Here is a 13,660-nt window from a genome sequence, read left to right as displayed (position 1 = left end):
GCGAATAGCTTTTCCTTGGGTTTTATTTATTTCACTCTCTTTTACTTCTACGTCTTATTGTTTAACGTGCACTGAAAGATTTATGGTGAAGAGTCGCATTTACACGTGAATCTTGTATTAACACGACGAGATCGAGATCTCTAACAACGGCTATAAATTTATATGCCCTCTCAGTCAACAAGAAATTATTACGCTTGCTGTGATTTATTTACCAGAGTTGGCCATTCCAGTCCATGGTGAGCACAGCGCCTCTTCAACAAAAAGTCTATATTTCACTTACAAATTGAACAAACAAACTCCTTCTATGAGGTTGTATTTGTAAGATGTTCACGCTATTTTATTTCTCCTAAAATAGCATAAACATCTCGGATTTATTTTATATCTTATCCGCATGGCTGTAACGGATAGTGCAGCCGCGTCTCGATCCCTGAGTCAACAGATGGGGACGTTTGCTAGACAACAACCATCTGCACGAACAGTTCGACGACGTTTGCAGCAGCATGGACTATCAGCTCGGAGACCATGGCTGTGGGTACCCTTGACGCTGCATCACAGACAGGAGAGCCTGCGATGGTGTACTTAACGACGAACCTGGGTGCACGAATAGTAAAACGTCATTTTTTTCGGATGAAACCAGGTTCTGTTTACAGCATCATGATGGTAGCATCCGTGTTTGGCGACATCGCGGTGAACGCACATTGGAAGCATGTATTCGTCATCGCCATACTGGCGTATCACCCGGCGTGATTGTATGGGCTGCCACTGGTTACACGTCTCGGTCACCTCTTGTTCGCATTGACGGCACTTTGAACAGTGGACGTTACATTTCAGATGTGTTACGACCCGTGGCTCTACCCTTCATTCGATCCCTGTGAAACCCTACATTTCAGCAGGATAATGCACGACCGCATGTTGCAGGTCCCGTACGGGCCTTTCTGGATACAGAAAATGTTCGACTGCTGCCCTGGCCAGCACATTCTCCACATCTCTCACCAATTGAAAACGTCTGGTCAATGGTGGCAGCGCAACTGGCTCGTCACAATACGCCAGTCACTACTCTTGATGGACTGTGGTATCGTGTTGAAGCTGCATGGGCAGCTGTACCTGTACACGCCATACAAGCTCTGTTTGACTCAATGCTCAGGCATACCAAGGCCGTTATTACGGCCAGAGGTGGTTGTTCTTGGTACTGATTTCTCAGGATTTATGGACCCAAATTGCGTGAAAATGTAATTACATGTCAGTTCTAGTATAATATATTTGTCCAGTGAATACCTGTTTATCATCTGCATTTCTTCTTGGTGTTGCAATTTTAATGGCTAGTAGTGTATTATGTAATGGCTGCCCTTGTAAATTCCAAACGGGTGAATAAATTAATAAAGTAACAAACGTTTGTTAGAGACCACTGAATATACTTTGTAAATAGAAGAAACCAAAACGGGCATGGGATAGAAACAGTCAGCATTTTACTTAGTTGCCTAGATTGATGACATTTGTAAGAAGATACTGATAATAATTACACCAACGCAAGTTGCAGAACTAACAAGAATGTTTCACCTGCTGTGTACGGTATAGTAATGTTTTGTGTTTTAATACAGACATGTATTATATTCTCAATTTATTTGGCATGTCGATTTCAATAAATGTATGACTGATGCAGTCCGCCAAATCGTTATTACAAGCACTATAGGTCAGGAAGACTTCTGCCTATTGAGAAGATTGACCAGACGGTGCAGCGGCGGAAATTGTGGCCGTGGTTTTTGTTTTCTTTCTATCGGACGCTGAGGCTTATTTTGTACGGCGCACGGAAGACTGCGTTCATCAGAAGAGCGGCGAGGTATCGGTTTCGCGAAAACAACCGCCGGCGGGACGCGCCGCGCCTAGCAGCGCCGCAACCCCTCACGACTCCTCCAGGCGAGCGCTCGCTCGGGCAGGCTGCGATGAGGAACGCTGCAAAACAGCGCATCAATAAATCAATACATCGCCCACCGACGCTAGCGGGGGAACTTATATTTCTTTGTACGTCGTCACAATGGGATTTATTTGAAAGTAAAGTTTAAAGCAGGGCCCCGAGTTTGTGGCGGTAGTTCTGCGCAGGAGAGAGCGCAAAGTGCTGCACAACCAACTTGGAGGCGCACATCCGCCAGCTGCCTCTTAAAGAACACCGGCTCACTCACACACACACGAGCGCGAGCGCGCGCGCGCCCACACAGATACACACACACACACACACACACACACACACTGCACAGCGGATGGCAGGGCGATGACGGGATACGAGCTACTGCAGTACATATATGACAAGAAGTGCATACAAAGTCGATAATGGCGGCATCTAGTTCGTGCGACAGTATTTGTTCTCTTGAATCGCTAAGAACAAAACAGTAGCGTAATAAATGGGTACTGCCACTGGTGGTCATAAATTTGCAATTAACCTCGGGAAAAAAGGAAGCTGAAAACTCTCAAGCTGCGATCATATGATATGGAGGTGGTGCAAGTACTTCTCTAAATGTTCACCATTGAGTTCGACAAATTTTTCCCAATGTTTTCTTGACGCTGCAAATAGATTGGTTCTAGTAGCCTGCAGTTTGGTTGTTTAGGAAACATTTCACATAGAAAATCAGCTCCTCATGCTTCTGGAATTGCCTAACTTGCAGTGTTTTCCTCATCTGAGAAAAGAGGGCTGGCCGGTGTGGCCGAGCGGTTTCTTGGCGCTACAGTCTGGAACCGCGCGACCGCTACGGTCGCAGGTTCGAATTCTGCCTAGGGCATGGATGTGTGTGATGTCCTTAGTTCTAAGTTCTAGGGGACTGATAACCTCTGAAGTTAAGTGCCATAGTGATCAGAGCCATTTGAACCATTTGAGAAAAGAGGAACAAAGTCGCTGCTCTGTCAGTACAGTATGGGGGTAAGGCAAAATTTGAATCTCAGAGAAGCAGCTGTGACTCTGTGCTGACATAATGAGCTGGAGCGATGTCTTGAAGCAAAAACACCTATTTGGACGGCTCTCCAGTAACACTTGGTCTTAAGAGCCTCCAGTAACCTCTCCAGGGGAGGTCGATTGTATGCGCTTGTGACACTTTGCCCCTTTTACATGCATATCCTGGTAGTAAAACGCCAAGGCAGTCTCAAAAAGAACACCACCATCAGCTTGCCCGATAGTGCATCGGTCTTCGCAGCGATGGAGAATCCATGTTTCCCATGCTTACTTCACCCTTTTGTCACAGGGTCGCAGTGACATAGGTAGCAGTCGTCCATGGTATAAGCTGGTAAGAAAGGCATCTGGACTCGGCTGACACAGGAGCAACATTTCGCTTGACACTTCAGTTTCTGTTGCGAAACCGAGTGGCGGTTTTGTCTGTCACGATCAAACCGTCGTTCAAGGTTCTCAAAACTCATTGATGACAGATTTTCACTATATCCTCTATCGATTTGATCGTGATACGCCTGTTTTCGAGATACAGGACCTCCCGTTCCCTTGCGATCCTCTGTGCTTTGCAGAGATGGCCTTCCACTTAGTTCATCATTCAGACGTATCTGACGACACTTGAAACTTCTGTGCTACGCAATTATTGTGTCAAATAGTGATGCATCGCTTTCCTGCCCTTTCGCGAACTCAGCATTGTTTGTTGAGGAAAACTAATTACTGCACGACACTCCATTGCATCAATGCACTGCAGCGTTTTTTTTTTTTTTCTGTTCTCTAACGGGGTACGGCGTTATTGTGGCATGGGAATTCCATAGTGGATCAGGAGTCCGTTTCCAAGTATCAGTCGTTCAAGAATGTTGATGCACTATTCATTTTCATGTCACTCCAGAGTATCGGTTTTAACAAACTTGCCAATCAGGCGCAAACTGGTGACATTTTTGAAAAAGTGGTTAACTTATTCGGAACAATATAATTTTTAAAAACGTGGACCTGTTTGATTCCAAACAAATAGTTTGATCCCATTATTGAAATAATTGGAATTTCATATAATTCTACTTGAACCCATGTTACATTTGCTGTTTTGAATTATAAGGCAAATTAGGATCAAACAATGCAAAGTGGGCAGTTTCGAAAGACAACTATTACAGTGATTTTTCTGTTGGTGTAAATCCGCAAGAGAGAAATCACAATCGACAGTTTGATATTTGAAAAGCTTCGAAAGAACGCTGACATCCGCGTCCAGAGCTACTGCTGCAGAGGAGACTGAGAACAATGCTTCAACATATTCACTGCCAAGGAAGGCACCACAGTCTGCGTTTTGTTCTAGCTGTGATAATTTAGATTCATCACTGGGTCATAAACGTTTCCAAGTAATAAATGGTTTTCTCCATCCACCTGGTAGGTAATCCCTTGAACATGGATATTTTTTGGTGATCAATGATCTTTGATGTCCTCTTCACTTTCTTGACTTGAGGCGACGGAATTCTTGAGGCAATTAAAAATTTTTGGAAGATAGTTCCAGGATAAACAGCGATCTATTAATATCGTAAATTGTTTAATATACGCAATCGTGATGGCATTTAAGTTGTTAATTTCTGTTTTTCTATGACCACTTTCTATCTTTTAATATATCATCATCACATCTACATTCCTTGATGATAGTAGGAATCGCTGGCGTGGAGCAGGTCCCTCTGTGCAAGCGTGGAAGACACTGCTCAAAATTAACAACTTAAATGCGATCATGAATGTGTTTATTAAATAAGTTTTGATACCATGTTCTCGGTTGACGTTCTTGGGTTTCCTCGAAAGCAAGTAACTATTGGCGTTAAACGTCAACAGTCAAGTTGGTCTGAGAAAAAAATCATAAAGAGCTAAACGATGGCAATTTAATTGGACTGAAACATGAGTAAAATTAGCAGCAAGAAATCCGTAGTTGGTTTTTCTGTTTATTTGGTTTAAGATATATTTATGTATAACATTTATAAATGTATAATTAAACGATCTATCCAATTGTTGAATTTCATATTCGCTTCACTCTAGCCTCTTCATAGCTGCCTTTGTTTGCTCAGATGGTTTCTCTCTTTCTCATGAAGCTGGCTGATGAAAATTTATTTATCTTCTGCAACAGTAATGATATTTAAAGCGTTAACATGCGCTACGTAAAAAGTGTTATCAAATTTTTCAACAAAACCTTACGTATTTCGATTATCAGCTTCCGACAACCTTCCATCATGTTTTTGTATTTTTTTCCTTTTTTCTAATATGAAACTTCTGATTTTGGAACGCCGCTTCTCAACTCCCGTACCGAAATTTTTTATTTTCCTCTTCCTTCACAGCTAGTGTGGTACTTTGATGCACAGTTAATGTACAAACCGGAAAAATGTAGAAAAAACCATTAACTTTTGTTTAACACATGTCAGCTAGATTCCAGGTCCTTCAAGGGAGTAACTCAAGAGTAAATAAATGTTGCCCCGTAAACGAACTGTCAAAGAGGACATACTACTTGCTGGCACTGTCTCAAAAGTGAAAGAGTAGTTTGGTTTTACTATTTGAGTTTTAAAAGGAATTGGCTCGGCTCACTATGGCCTCTCTCTGCCTGCCTTGGTATCTCTGATCGGTCACGTCACCTAAGGAATGCAGTCTGTGACACGAACATGTTCAGTTAAGGACTCTGAATTAGACAAACTGACTGCATTGCTCTCTACGTTGGGTTATGAATCAATCTGACATCCAGAAATAATAACTTTGCTAAGTTCATGGTTTAATTTTTATGAATTCTACGCCTTTGGAGGTCCCTCTTCCCTTTGTAGAACTTAGCCCAAATTTCTCATAATTCATTTTTATGTGGAACAGAACCAAACTGCAGTGCTGCCTATATATATATATATATATATATATATATATATATATATATATATATATATATATATATATATATACTGAGATGCTCCAGCAGTGTGCTTCCTAGCTTTGAGGAGTATCGAAATTGAATGACTGTTTGCATGGAATGAAATCTTTCAAAAAGCATGTGGCCCCCCCCAGAAACCTCATCCACCACGTAGGATAAAATGTCCACATTTAAGCTTGTTAGTGTGTACTGATGCATGCGTTTGGACTCATGTATATTATCCTGCGCACTAGAATGGGACAGCAAAGTTAACCTCACCAGACAGAATACTTGTTATCCCTATAGAAGAGCACAATCATCGTTCTGGAACGCTGTAGATCGTACAGAAGTGGTATCAAACGGTCATATGACCATTCAGAACTTATGTAACACATGTCTGTCAATTGATGTGCGTGTGGCAGTCAGTTGCAGGGAGTCAGCACTGTCTGGTGGGTCGCCCTGAAGACACGAGTGAACGGGAGAAAAGAGCTGCTGGGTTTGGCCGTACCCGTGGCTACACCGTGACTGAAGTTGCCTCATTTCTTCATACACCAAAGCAGTCGTCCGACACGTCTGCAAAAAATAGTGTCTCACACTTACAACGGAACTGCACCTACTCGTCATCACTGATTTCGTCCGAATTTATGGTGTACACAGTTATTGGCCAGAAACGAAGGTGACAGAAGTGAAAGATTCACATGACCAAGGGTTTAAGACACTTGCATTTTTGGTGCGGTTCGGGCGAGAAATCACTTTTTTATGTCAACGTAGTTTTCAGGTAGAAGTTGGTGCAGTGCAAGAAATGCTGAACATTAATCCGAGGGTCGGGAGGATCGAGTCCCCAATTTTTCCTTCGATCTTTACGTTAAATACAGTATAAATAAACAGAAATAATGCTCAATATATTTTATTTACATTCTTAAAACCTAGAAAAGTGCGACACTACCCATAGTTTTTCTGGTGCTAAGTAGTTGCCGCCTAAGCAGCATTCCCCATATGAGCAAAACCAGTTGTAACTTGACCTGATGTTGCCCACACTGTAGCTAGTTGGCCTATGTACGGCTCTGTTTTAAAAATGAATAGCTAGATGTAGTCATAGGATCGAGATGTACATGTCTGCTTTCATGTCCAGCAGCTAACTCGCTGCAAATAATCTACATCTCTGATCCTACAGTAAAATAGTTTGTGCATTTGCCAGAATGACAAACTAATAAAAATACACAGAAATGTTAAGAAAAAGATACATGAATAATTTAATATAAGGGGTTCTGTTCATGTAATTGATGTTGACGACAGAGAATTATGTTCAAGAACGCGTATTCAAGAAAGTATATCTCTAACAAACGGAAAGCGGCCCTACGCTATCCAGTTAAAATACAGACAACCTCATCGAATGCAGTAAAATCTCTTTGGGAGAGTTACAAGAATGGTACCAGAATCCCCAAACTAAGTGGTCATCAAAGACATGCGGAAACTAAGTCCATTTGTTGACCACAGTACACAAAATATTCACCAGCTCGAGACAGTTCTGGGTTCTACATGATGATTTACAAATTAACACACGTGAGATAACAAGTAGAGACTCATACTTTGTCTGTCATCAATTCCATAATGCAATCAGAAATAGCTAGAGTATCTTAGCGGCCGTTCACCGCTCAGAATACAGCACCGACATGACAGAATCTCGCACATTACATAGGCAGGTCTGTCTTCCACTAGATCTCGACATAAAAGTGCCCTCTGCAAGATCCAAAGACAAGTGTCCAGAATCACTCCCTTGAGCTCTTCACTCAAAACGCCTTTGTCTCCAGGTGACTCCCCGTAGTGTTCCGCTAGTATCCAATTCCTATTAGCTAAAGCTGAGCCCCACCAAAAATAGGAACGTTATAAAAATTCGATCACACTCAGATCTTTCACAATAAATATAAATAAAGTTTATTTACAAATAAATAAGCCGGTATATTTGCACAACTCTGCTCATAATAAATGACAACAGATTGCCGTTAAATATTGTTGAAAAATCACTTACGCTTGCTTGACAGAAGCATCTATTGCCCCTATTTTCAAGGATCTTCTTAAGTGATCGACTACCTGCAAATTACCCGTATTGGGATTTACCCACATCCTGCCATGCTGACGCCTTTGCATCCGGACTCGCCCGCATCGGTCACCTAGCCTGGGACGACTAGCGTTCACAGACAAACTGACCTCACCTCCTACCAATTATAGGTGGCCTATTGGATCACCTACATGCACGCTACGTTACAAAGCGCATCGCAAAGGAAAATTTGGGATTGCAAATAAAATTCGAAAAAGCAATTGAAAGACATACACAGAACTTCGAATATAAAATTAGTTACTTTTAATAAATTTACTGATGGGATAACATTTGCGTATAAACAACGGTTAGCAATAATTTTTACGACATTTTGCGTGCACTGCAAAGGCCGCACCTTTAGAATTAAGGGTTGTTTTAAGATTATAATCAAAATTAAATTTGGTTTACATCGTAAAAGGTTCTCTCTTGTCGCACAGTCTGGCAGTAAACAACATGTAACGCATCATTTCCCTAAATATTGGTGAGGGTAGAACGAGATTTACAGTGGAACGTATTTTAGTGCAGTCATACGAGGATGTGATTTCATTTTCTCTCTCGAAGTGATCGAGCAGATTTTAGGCTCTGTGATCAACGTCTTCCGCTCATGATGAAAATGGACGTCACAGGCTTGTACTAGCGGAGTACATTAGCGGGGGATCACTCTAATACTGCATGACGGCAGTACTTCTTCATCTTGAAAAATCTGATCGTATGATTCTGTATTTATTTGTCCCACCCACGGGTCAATTAACACAATAATATTTTCTTGCATACACTGTATTTAATCACATAAAATGGAATATATTTATTCTGTCTAGAATATTATTAACTGGAGTAGAATTGACGTCAGTGATAAGTCCCACTTCAAACTGTGCTTAGATGAACAACAGAAGCGTGTGTCTGGAGATGTTCAGGATAGTATGAGTGCCATGGGACGCCATTTCACTTCAGAACAAGATGCATTTGGTTCTTTTCCATGGCGCCCTTACAGTAGAGTGGCACTTATATGATACTCTACGCCCTGTTTTGTTCCCCTTCACGTCTAGCCATCTCGGGCTTACATTTCAGCAAGATAATGTGCTCCCCCACATGGACTGTCTTCGTGCTTGATCGTCTTCGTGTTTGCAAATCCTATCTAGGTCAGCAATGTCGCCGGATCTCTCCCCAACTGAAAACGTTTAGAGCCTTATGGACAGGGCCTTCTAGCAAGGTTGGGAATTTGGATCTGATGCGCCAACTGGACAGAATTTGGAAAGAATCTCTCAATGGCTCTGATCACTATAGGACTTTTTTAACATCGGAAGTCATCAGTCCCCTAGAACTCAGAACTACTTGAACCTAACTAACCTAAGGACATCACACACATCCATGCCCGAGGCAGGATTCGAGCCTTCAACCGTAGCAGTCGCGCGGTTCCGGACTGAAGCGCCTAGAACTGCTGGGCCACCGACACCGGTGAAAGAGGTGTCTTAGAGTCCAATTATCACATGTATCGGGACTAGGTTGTTCCATCATCAAGCGAAATAAAAACAGAAATCAAATCAATACATCGCAAAACTATACATATAAACAATCACGTAAATATCTACATCGTCTTTCAGTACACTGAGGAGAAAAAGAGATCATGGGAAAGGGATATGCACATATACAGATGGCGGTAGTATCGCGTGTACAAGATATACAAGGGCAGTGCATTAACGGACCTGTCATTTCTCTTCAGGCAGTTCATCTGAAACGGATTCCGACGTTATTGTGGCTTCACGATGAGAATTAACAGACTTTGAACATGAAATGATAGATGGAGCTAGACTCATGCAACATTCAGTTTCGGAAATCGTTAGGAATTCAGTATTCCGAGATCCACTGTATCAAGAGTACGCCGAGAGTACCAAATTTCAGACATTACCTCGCATCACGTACACAGCAGTGGCCTGCGGCCTTCACTTAACTACCGAGAGTAGCGTTGGTTCAAAATGGTTCAAATGGCTCTGAGCACTATGGGACTCAACTGATGAGGTCATAAGTCCCCTAGAACTTAGAACTACACTCCTGGAAATGGAAAAAAGAACACATTGACACCGGTGTGTCAGACCCACCATACTTGTTCCGGACACTGCGAGAGGGCTGTACAAGCAATGATCACACGCACGGCACAGCGGACACACCAGGAACCGCGGTGTTGGCCGTCGAATGGCGCTAGCTGCGCAGCATTTGTGCACCGCCGCCGTCAGTGTCAGCCAGTTTGCCGTGGCATACGGAGCTCCATCGCAGTCTTTAACACTGGTAGCATGCCGCGACAGCGTGGACGTGAACCGTATGTGCAGTTGACGGACTTTGAGCGAGGGCGTATAGTGAGCATGCGGGAGGCCGGGTGGACGTACCGCCGAATTGCTCAACACGTGGAGCGTGAGGTCTCCACAGTACATCGATGTTGTCGCCAGTGGTCGGCGGAAGGTGCACGTGCCCGTCGACCTGGGACCGGACCGCAGCGACGCACGGATGCACGCCAAGACCGTAGGATCCTACGCAGTGCCGTAGGGGACCGCACCGCCACTTCCCAGCAAATTAGGGACACTGTTGCTCCTGGGGTATCGGCGAGGACCATTCGCAACCGTCTCCATGAAGCTGGGCTACGGTCCCGCACACCGTTAGGCCGTCTTCCGCTCACGCCCCAACATCGTGCAGCCCGCCTCCAGTGGTGTCGCGACAGGCGTGAATGGAGGGACTAATGGAGACGTGTCGTCTTCAGCGATGAGAGTCGCTTCTGCCTTGGTGCCAATGATGGTCGTATGCGTGTTTGGCGCCGTGCAGGTGAGCGCCACAATCAGGACTGCATACGACCGAGGCACACAGGGCCAACACCCGGCATCATGGTGTGGGGAGCGATCTCCTACACTGGCCGTACACCACTGGTGATCGTCGAGGGGACACTGAATAGTGCACGGTACATCCAAACCGTCATCTAACCCATCGTTCTACCATTCCTAGACCGGCAAGGGAACTTGCTATTCCAACAGGACAATGCACGTCCGCATGTATCCCGTGCCGCCCAACATGCTCTAGAAGGTGTAAGTCAACTACCCTGGCCAGCAAGATCTCCGGATCTGTCCCCCATTGAGCATGTTTGGGACTGGATGAAGCGTCGTCTCACGCGGTCTGCACGTCCAGCACGAACGCTGGTCCAACTGAGGCGCCAGGTGGAAATGGCATGGCAAGCCGTTCCACAGGACTACATCCAGCGTCTCTACGATCGTCTCCATGGGAGAATAGCAGCCTGCATTGCTGCGAAAGGAGGATATACACTGTACTAGTGCCGACATTGTGCATGCTCTGTTGCCTGTGTCTATGTGCCTGTGGTTCTGTCAGTGTGATCATGTGATGTATCTGACCCCAGGAATGTGTCAATAAAGTTTCCCCTTCCTGGGACAATGAATTCACGGTGTTCTTATTTCAATTTCCAGGAGTGTACTTAAGCCTAACTAACCTATGGACATCACACACATCCATGCCCGAGGCAGGATTCGTACCTGTGACCGTAGCGGTCGCGCGGCTCCAGACTGTAGCGCCTAGAACCTCTCGGCCACTTCGGCCGGCAGAGTAGCGTTGTGTGCGTCGAATGTTCAGTGCTAACAGACAAGCACCACTGCGTGAAATAAGGGCAGAAATCATTGTGGGTGGTACGACCAACTTTTCCGTTAGGAAAGTGTGGCGAAATGTGGCGTTAAGGGGCTATGGCGGCAGAAACCGACCTGAGTGCCTTTGCTGACAGCACGATGTCGCCTGCACCACCTCTCCTGGTTCATGACTATATCGGATGGATCCTAGACGACTCACCGTGGTCTGGTCACATGAGTCCCGATGTCGGTTAGTTAGAGCTGATGGCAGGGTTCGAGTGTTATGCAAATCCCATAAAGCCATGGACCCAAGGCACTGTGCAAACTGGTGGTGGCTCCCTAATGGTGTCGGTTGCGTTTACATGGAATGTAATGGGTCTTCTGGTCTAAGTGAAACCACTCATTGGCTGGAAATGGGTGTGTCCGACTGGTTGGAGACCATTTTCAAACCAGTCATGACTTCATGTTCCCAAACAACTATGAAATTTTTATGGATGAAAATGTGTTATATCGCCGTGCCACATTTGTTCGCGATTCGTTTGAAAAACATTCGAGTGAATGATTTGGCCGCCCAGATAGCCCGTCACGTGTGCTATGGAACATTTATGGGACGTAATGAAGAGGTCAGTTCGTGTACAAAATCTAGCAACGCTTTCGGTATTATTGACGACCATAGTGGCAGAATGGCTCAGTATTTCTGCAGGGCACTTCCAACGATTTGTTGACTCTAAACCACGTCGTGTTGTTGCACTACGCCGCGGGAAGAGACGTCCGACACGATATTATGAGGTATCCCATGACTTTAGTCACCTCAGTGTATAGTATACTTTAAAGCTTCTGTGTCATTAGGCACCTAGAAGTACAAAAGTAGCAGCCATTATTCGCTGACTGCCATAAAACTCTCCTTTGAACTGCTCACAATGCCTGGTTCTGATCTAAAGGCAGCTGTCTTCTTCTGTCAAAGACAGTATTTTCCTCTAACGTATATCTCATAGCTCCCAGCTATGCTACTGTGTGCTGTAAAATTTTTGAACGTTTTATGTCCAGTCCTAGCAAGCCCTAAAAGCCAATGCTGCAGCTATGTCGCAGTATGGATGCACACCAAGAATGGTTAAGTGTGATACACCATAGCAACTACTAAATACGAACATTATTAAGAATTTAACACTATTTAGTTCAATCTAAGTATAGTTTCGGATTGAGAAATATTTCACCATTTCGATCAATCTGCTCTTCAGTGTTTGAAAGTAGGAGGTAAATCTGCAGTAATTATTTAGTCATTTATCAGTGCAAGAATTGTAATATTCAGCTTACGTAATACAGCATTAACAACTTTGAGTCACAATCAGCAGTCATTTCATGGGACGACTGCTAAGAGAAGTTTGTTTTCATTTTGATCACTAGTGCATCCGTGGATATACACATCACATGCACTAACACAGGTTGTGTTGACATGGTTTATTTGTTTGGCGACAAGACTCGCCAAGTTGTGCTAGCATTGTTACTCTGGTGATAGCAGACCGGCGCATTACGTAACAGCTAGGACTGTTATGACTTTATCGCGTTTCAGAAAATAAGCGAAAATGCGATGTGCATCACTCTCTGCTCTCAGTATGAGCGTTTTGCAGAATGAAAGATGACCGTGACGTAACATGATGTTATACTGGGCATTCTTTTTATTTGTTTTAATCACAAACAAAGTGACATGCGTTCAGTTGTAACCAGTTATGCCATCTCATGTTGGCCATTTGCAGAAAATTGGCTTAATTTTATGTTATCATTGCATGAGAGATTAGTCTGCTGTTGAACGCGAGAGCTATGCACTATGTGCACGTGTGTACCGATAAAGAGTGAAGAAATGTTTAGAATCATCTTTGATGCAGATTTACAGTCACATATATGAAAGTTCTAGGAGGTGAAAGGGAACCAATAGTTGAGAAAGGAGTGAGACGAGCCTGTAGCCTATCCCCGATGATAATCAATCTACACAGTGAGGCAGCAAACAAAGCGTCGAAAGAGAAATTTGCAAAAGGAATTAACGTTTAGGCAGAAAAAAGAGAGACTTGAATGGTTTGCCGATGTCATATATTGCAAAGCGCTTGGAAGGAAAGTTGAACTAGCTAGTTTCAGTT

This window comes from Schistocerca nitens, chromosome 6 (assembly GCF_023898315.1).
Source record: "Schistocerca nitens isolate TAMUIC-IGC-003100 chromosome 6, iqSchNite1.1, whole genome shotgun sequence".
NCBI classification, from domain to species: Eukaryota; Metazoa; Arthropoda; class Insecta; order Orthoptera; family Acrididae; genus Schistocerca; species Schistocerca nitens.
Note: the sequence above shows the minus strand (reverse complement) of the source record.